We start from the raw sequence: 6,000 nt of genomic DNA, 5'->3' as shown, positions 1-6,000 counted from the left end.
ATCCACATATAATATCAGAAATGCTACAGAGCTCCCATTCACTTTCTTGTAAATACAGGCTTCTCCAAAAGTCTGTATAAAACCAAATGCTTTGATCACACTATCAAAACGTTTATTCCAACTCCGAGAGGCTTGCACCAGTCCATAAATGGATCACTGGAGCTTGCACACTTTGTTAGCTCCCTTTGGATCGAAAAAACCTTCTGGTTGCATCATATACAACTCTTCTTCCAGAAATCCATTCAGGAATGCAGTTTTGACATCCATCTGCCAAATTTCATAATCATAAAATGCGGCAATTGCTAACATGATTCGGACAGACTTAAGCATCGCTACGGGTGAGAAGGTCTCATCGTAGTCAATCCCTTGAACTTGCCGAAAACCTTTTGCGACAAGTCGAGCTTTGTAGACAGTAATATTACCGTCAGCGTCAGTCTTCTTCTTGAAGATCCATTTATTCTCAATTGCTTGCCGATCATCGGGCAAGTCAACCAAAGTCCATACTTTGTTCTCATACATGGATCCCATCTCAGATTTCATGGCTTCAAGCCACTTTGCAGAATCTGGGCTCACCGTCGCTTCTTCATAGTTCGCAGGTTCATCATGATCTAGTAGCATGACTTCCAGAACAGGATTACCGTACCACTCTGGCGCGGATCTTACTCTGGTTGATCTACGAGGTTCAGTAGTATCTTGTTCTGAAGTTTCATGATCATCATCATTAGCTTCCTCGCTAACTAGTGTAGGTGCCGCAGAAACAGTTTTCGGTGATGTACTACTTTCCAATAAGGGAGCAAGTACAGTTACCTCATCAAGTTCTACTTTCCTCCCACTCACTTCTTTCGAGAGAAACTCCTTCTCCAGAAAGTTTCCGAATTTAGCAACAAAAGTCTTGCCTTCGGATTTGTGATAGAAGGTGTATCCAATAGTCTCCTTTGGATATCCTATGAAGACACATTTCTCCGATTTGGGTTCGAGCTTATCAGGTTGAAGCTTTTTCACATAAGCATCGCAGCCCCAAACTTTCAGAAACGACAACTTTGGTTTCTTGCCAAACCACAGTTCATAAGGCGTCGTCTCAACGGATTTTGATGGTGCCCTATTTAACGTGAATGCGGCCGTCTCTAGAGCGTATCCCCAAAACGATAGCGGTAAATCAGTAAGAGACATCATAGATCGCACCATATCTAGTAAAGTACGATTACGACGTTCGGACACACCATTACGCTGTGGTGTTCCGGGTGGCGTGAGTTGCGAAACTCAAATGTACACCAAACTCGTAACTCAAATATTCTCCTCCACGATCAGATCGTAGAAACTTTATTTTCTTGTTATGATGATTTTCAACTTCACTCTGAAATTCTTTGAACTTTTCAAACGTTTCAGACTTATGTTTCATTAAGTAGATATACCCATATCTGCTTAAGTCATCTGTGAAGGTGAGAAAATAACGATATCCGCCACGAGCCTCAATATTCATCGGACCACATACATCTGTATGTATGATTTCCAACAAATCTGTTGCTCTCTCCATAGTACCGGAGAACGGTGTTTTGGTCATCTTGCCCATGAGGCACGGTTCGCAAGTACCAAGTGATTCATAATCAAGTGGTTCCAAAAGTCCATCAGTATGGAGTTTCTTCATGCGCTTTACACCGATATGACCTAAACGGTAGTGCCACAAATATGTTGCAGTATCATTATCAACTCTGCATCTTTTGGCTTCAACACTATGAATATGTGTGTTACTACTATCGAGATTTAATAAAAATAGACCACTCTTTAAGGGTGCATGACCATAAAAGATATTACTCATATAAATAGAACAACCATTATTCTCAGATTTAAATGAATAACCGTCTCGCATTAAACAAGATCCAGATATAATGTTCATGCTTAACGCTGGCACCAAATAACAATTATTTAGGTCTAATATTAATCCCGAAGGTAGATGTAGAGGTAGCGTGCCGACTGCGATCACATCGACTTTGGAACCGTTTCCCACGCGCATCGCCACCTCGTCCTTAGCCAATCTTCGCTTAATCCATAGTCCCTCTTTCGAGTTGCAAATATTAGCAACAGAACCAGTATCAAATACCCAGGTGCTACTGCGAGCATTAGTAAGGTACACATCAATAACATGTATATCACATATACCTTTGTTCACCTTGCCATCCTTCTTATCCGCCAAATACTTGGGGCAGTTCCGCTTCCAGTGACCAGTCTGCTAGCAATAGAAGCACTCAGTTTCAGGCTTAGGTCCGGGTTTGGGTTTCTTCTCTTGAGTAGCAACTTGCTTGCCGTTCTTTTTGAAGTTCCCCTTCTTCTTCCATTTGCCCTTTTTCTTGAAACTAGTGGTCTTGTTGACCATCAACACTTGATGCTCCTTCTTGATTTCTACCTCCGCAGCTTTTAGCATTGCGAAGAGCTCGGGAATAGTCTTGTTCATCCCTTGCATATTATAGTTCATCACGAAGCTCTTGTAGCTTCGTGGCAGTGATTGGAGAATTCTGTCGATGACGCAATCATCTGGAAGATTAACTCCCAATTGAATCAAGTGATTATTATACCCAGACATTTTGAGTATATGCTCACTGACAGAACTGTTCTCCTCCATCTTGCAGCTATAGAACTTATTGGAGACTTCATATCTCTCAATCCGGGCATTTGCTTGAAATATTAACTTCAACTCCTGGAACATCTCATATGCTCCATGACGTTCAAAACATCGTTGAAGTCCCGATTCTAAGCTGTAAAGCATGGCACACTGAACTATTGAGTAGTCATCAGCTTTGCTCTGCCAGACGTTCATAACATCCGGTGTTTCTCCAACAGCAGGCCTGGCACCCAGCGGTGCTTCCAGGACGTAATTCTTTTGTGCAGCAATGAGGATAATCCTCAAGTGACGGATCCAGTCCGTGTAATTGCTACCATCATCTTTCAACTTTGCTTTCTCAAGGAACGCATTAAAATTCAACGGAACAACAGCACGAGCCATCTATCTACAAACAAGCATAAACAAGCAAGATACTTATCAGGTACTAAGTTTCATGATAAATTTAAGTTCAGTTAATTTACTTGAATAACTCCCACTTAGATAGACATCCCTCTAATCCTCTAAGTGATTACCTGATCCAAATCAACTAAACCATGTCCGATCATCACGTGAGATGGAGTAGTTTCATTGGTGAACATCACTATGTTGATCATATCTACTATATGATTCACGCTCGACCTTTCGGTCTCCGTGTTCCGAGGCCATATCTGTATATGCTTGGCTCGTCAAGTTTAACCTGAGTATTCCGCATGTGCAACTGTTTTGCACCCGTTGTATTTGAACGTAGAGCCTATCACACCCGATCATCACGTGGTGTCTCAGCACGAAGAACTTTCGCAACGGTGCATACTCAGGGAGAACACTTCTTGATAATTAGTGAGAGATCATCTTATAATGCTACCGTCAATCAAAGCAAGATAAGATGCATAAAGGATAAACATCACATGCAATCAATATAAGTGATATGATATGGCCATCATTGTCTTGTGCTTGTGATCTCCATCTCCGAAGCACCGCTGTGATCACCATCGTCACCGGCGCGACACCTTGATCTCCATCATAGCATCGTTGTCGTCTCGCCAAGCTTGTGCTTCCACGACTATCGCTACCGTTTAGTGATAAGGTAAAGCACTACAGCGTGATTGCCTTGCATACAATAAAGCGACAACCATATGGCTCCTGCTAGTTGCCGATAACTCGGTTACAAAACATGATCATCTCATACAATAAAATTTAGCATCATGTCTTGACCATATCACATCACAACATGCCCTGCAAAAACAAGTTAGACGTCCTCTACTTTGTTGTTGCAAGTTTTACGTGGCTGCTACGGGCTTAAGCAAGAACCAATCTTACCTACGCATCAAAACCACAACGATAGTTTGTCAAGTTGGTGTTGTTTTAACCTTCGCAAGGACCGGGCGTAGCCACACTCGATTCAACTAAAGTTGGAGAAACTGTCACCCGCAAGCCACCTATGTGCAAAGCACGTCGGGAGAACCGGTCTCGCGTAAGCGTACGCGTAATGTCGGTCCGGGCCACTTCGTCCAACAATACCGCCGAACCAAAGTATGACATGCTGGTAAGCAGTATGACTTATATCGCCCACAACTCACTTGTGTTCTACTCGTGCATATAACATCAACATATAAAACCTAGGCTCGGATGCCACTATCAGGGAACGTAGTAATTTCAAAAATTTACCTACGCACACGCAAGATCATGGTGATGCATAGCAACGAGAGGAGAGTGTGATCTACGTACCCTTTGTAGATCGACAACGGAAGCGTTTGGTTGATGTAGTCGTACGTCTTCACGGCCCGACCGATCAAGCATCGAAACTACGGCACCTCCGAGTTTTAGCACACGTTCAGCTCGATGACGATCCCCGGACTCCGATCCAGCAAAGTGTCGGGGAAGAGTTCCGTCAGCACGACGACGTGGTGACGATCTTGATGTACTACTACAGCAGGGCTTCGCCTAAACTCCGCTACAATATTATCGAGGACTATGGTGGAAGGGGGCACCGCACACGGCTAAGAATATGATCACGTGGATCAACTTGTGTGTCTCTGGGGTGCCCCTGCCTCCGTATATAAAGGACTAAAGGGGGGTGCGGCCGGCCTAGGAGAGGCGCGCCAGGAGAGTCCTACTCCCTCTGGGAGTAGGATTCCCCCCCCCAATCCTAGTTGGAATAGGATTCGCGGAGGGGGAATAGAGAGAGAGGGGCCGGCCCCCTCTCCTTGTCCTATTCGGACCAAAGGAGGGGAGGGGCGCGCGGCCCATGTAGGGCTGCCTCTTCTCTTTTCCACTAAGGCCCATCATGGCCCATATAGCTCCCGGGGGGTTCCGGTAAAATCCCGATTTCACCCGGAACACTTCCGATATCCAAACATAGGCTTCCAATATATCAATCTTTATGTCTCAACCATTTCAAGACTCCTCATCATGTCCGTGATCACATCCGGGACTCCGAACAAACTTCGGTACATCAAAATGCATAAACTCATAATATAACTTTCATCATAACCTTAAGCGTGCGGACCCTACGGGTTCGAGAACAATGTAGACATGACCAAGACATGTCTCTGGTCAATAACCAATAGCGGAACCTGGATGCTCATATTGGCTCCTACATATTCTACGAAGATCTTTATCGGTCAGACCGCATAACAACATACGTTGTTCCCTTTGTCATCGGTATGTTACTTGCCCGAGATTCGATCGTTGGTATTCCAAATACCTAGTTCAATCTCATTACCGGCAAGTCTCTTTACTCGTTCTCTAATACATCATCCCGCAACTAACTCATTAGTTGCAATGCTTGCAAGGCTTAAGTGATGTGCATTACCGAGAGGGCCCAGAGATACCTCTCCGACAATCGGAGTGATAAATCCTAATCTCGAAATACGCCAACCCAACATGTACCTTTGGAGACACCTGTAGAGCTCCTTTATAATCACCCAGTTAAGTTGTGACGTTTGGTAGCACACAAAGTGTTCCTTCGGCAAACAGGAGTTGCATAATCTCATAGTCATAGGAACATGTATAAGTCATGAAGAAAGCAATAGCAACATACTAAACAATCGGGTGCTAAGCTAATGGAATGGGTCATGTCAATCAGATCATTCACTTAATGATGTGATCCCGTTAATCAAATAACAACTCATTGTTCATGGTTAGGAAACATAACAATCTTTGATTAACAAGCTAGTCAAGTAGAGGCATACTAGTGACACTTTGTTTGTCTATGTATTCACACATGTATTACGTTTCCGGTTAATACAATTCTAGCATGAATAATAAACGTTTATCATGATATAAGGAAATAAATAATAACTTTATTATTGCCTCTAGGGCATATTTCCTTCACCTATACAATTTACCATTGTATTGAGTGTGTTGGGGACACGAGAGACTCTTTGTTATTTGGTTGCGGGGTT

This window comes from Triticum dicoccoides, chromosome 2A, assembly GCF_002162155.2.
Source record: "Triticum dicoccoides isolate Atlit2015 ecotype Zavitan chromosome 2A, WEW_v2.0, whole genome shotgun sequence".
Classification (NCBI taxonomy): domain Eukaryota; kingdom Viridiplantae; phylum Streptophyta; class Magnoliopsida; order Poales; family Poaceae; genus Triticum; species Triticum dicoccoides.
This window is presented reverse-complemented; position numbering follows the sequence as displayed.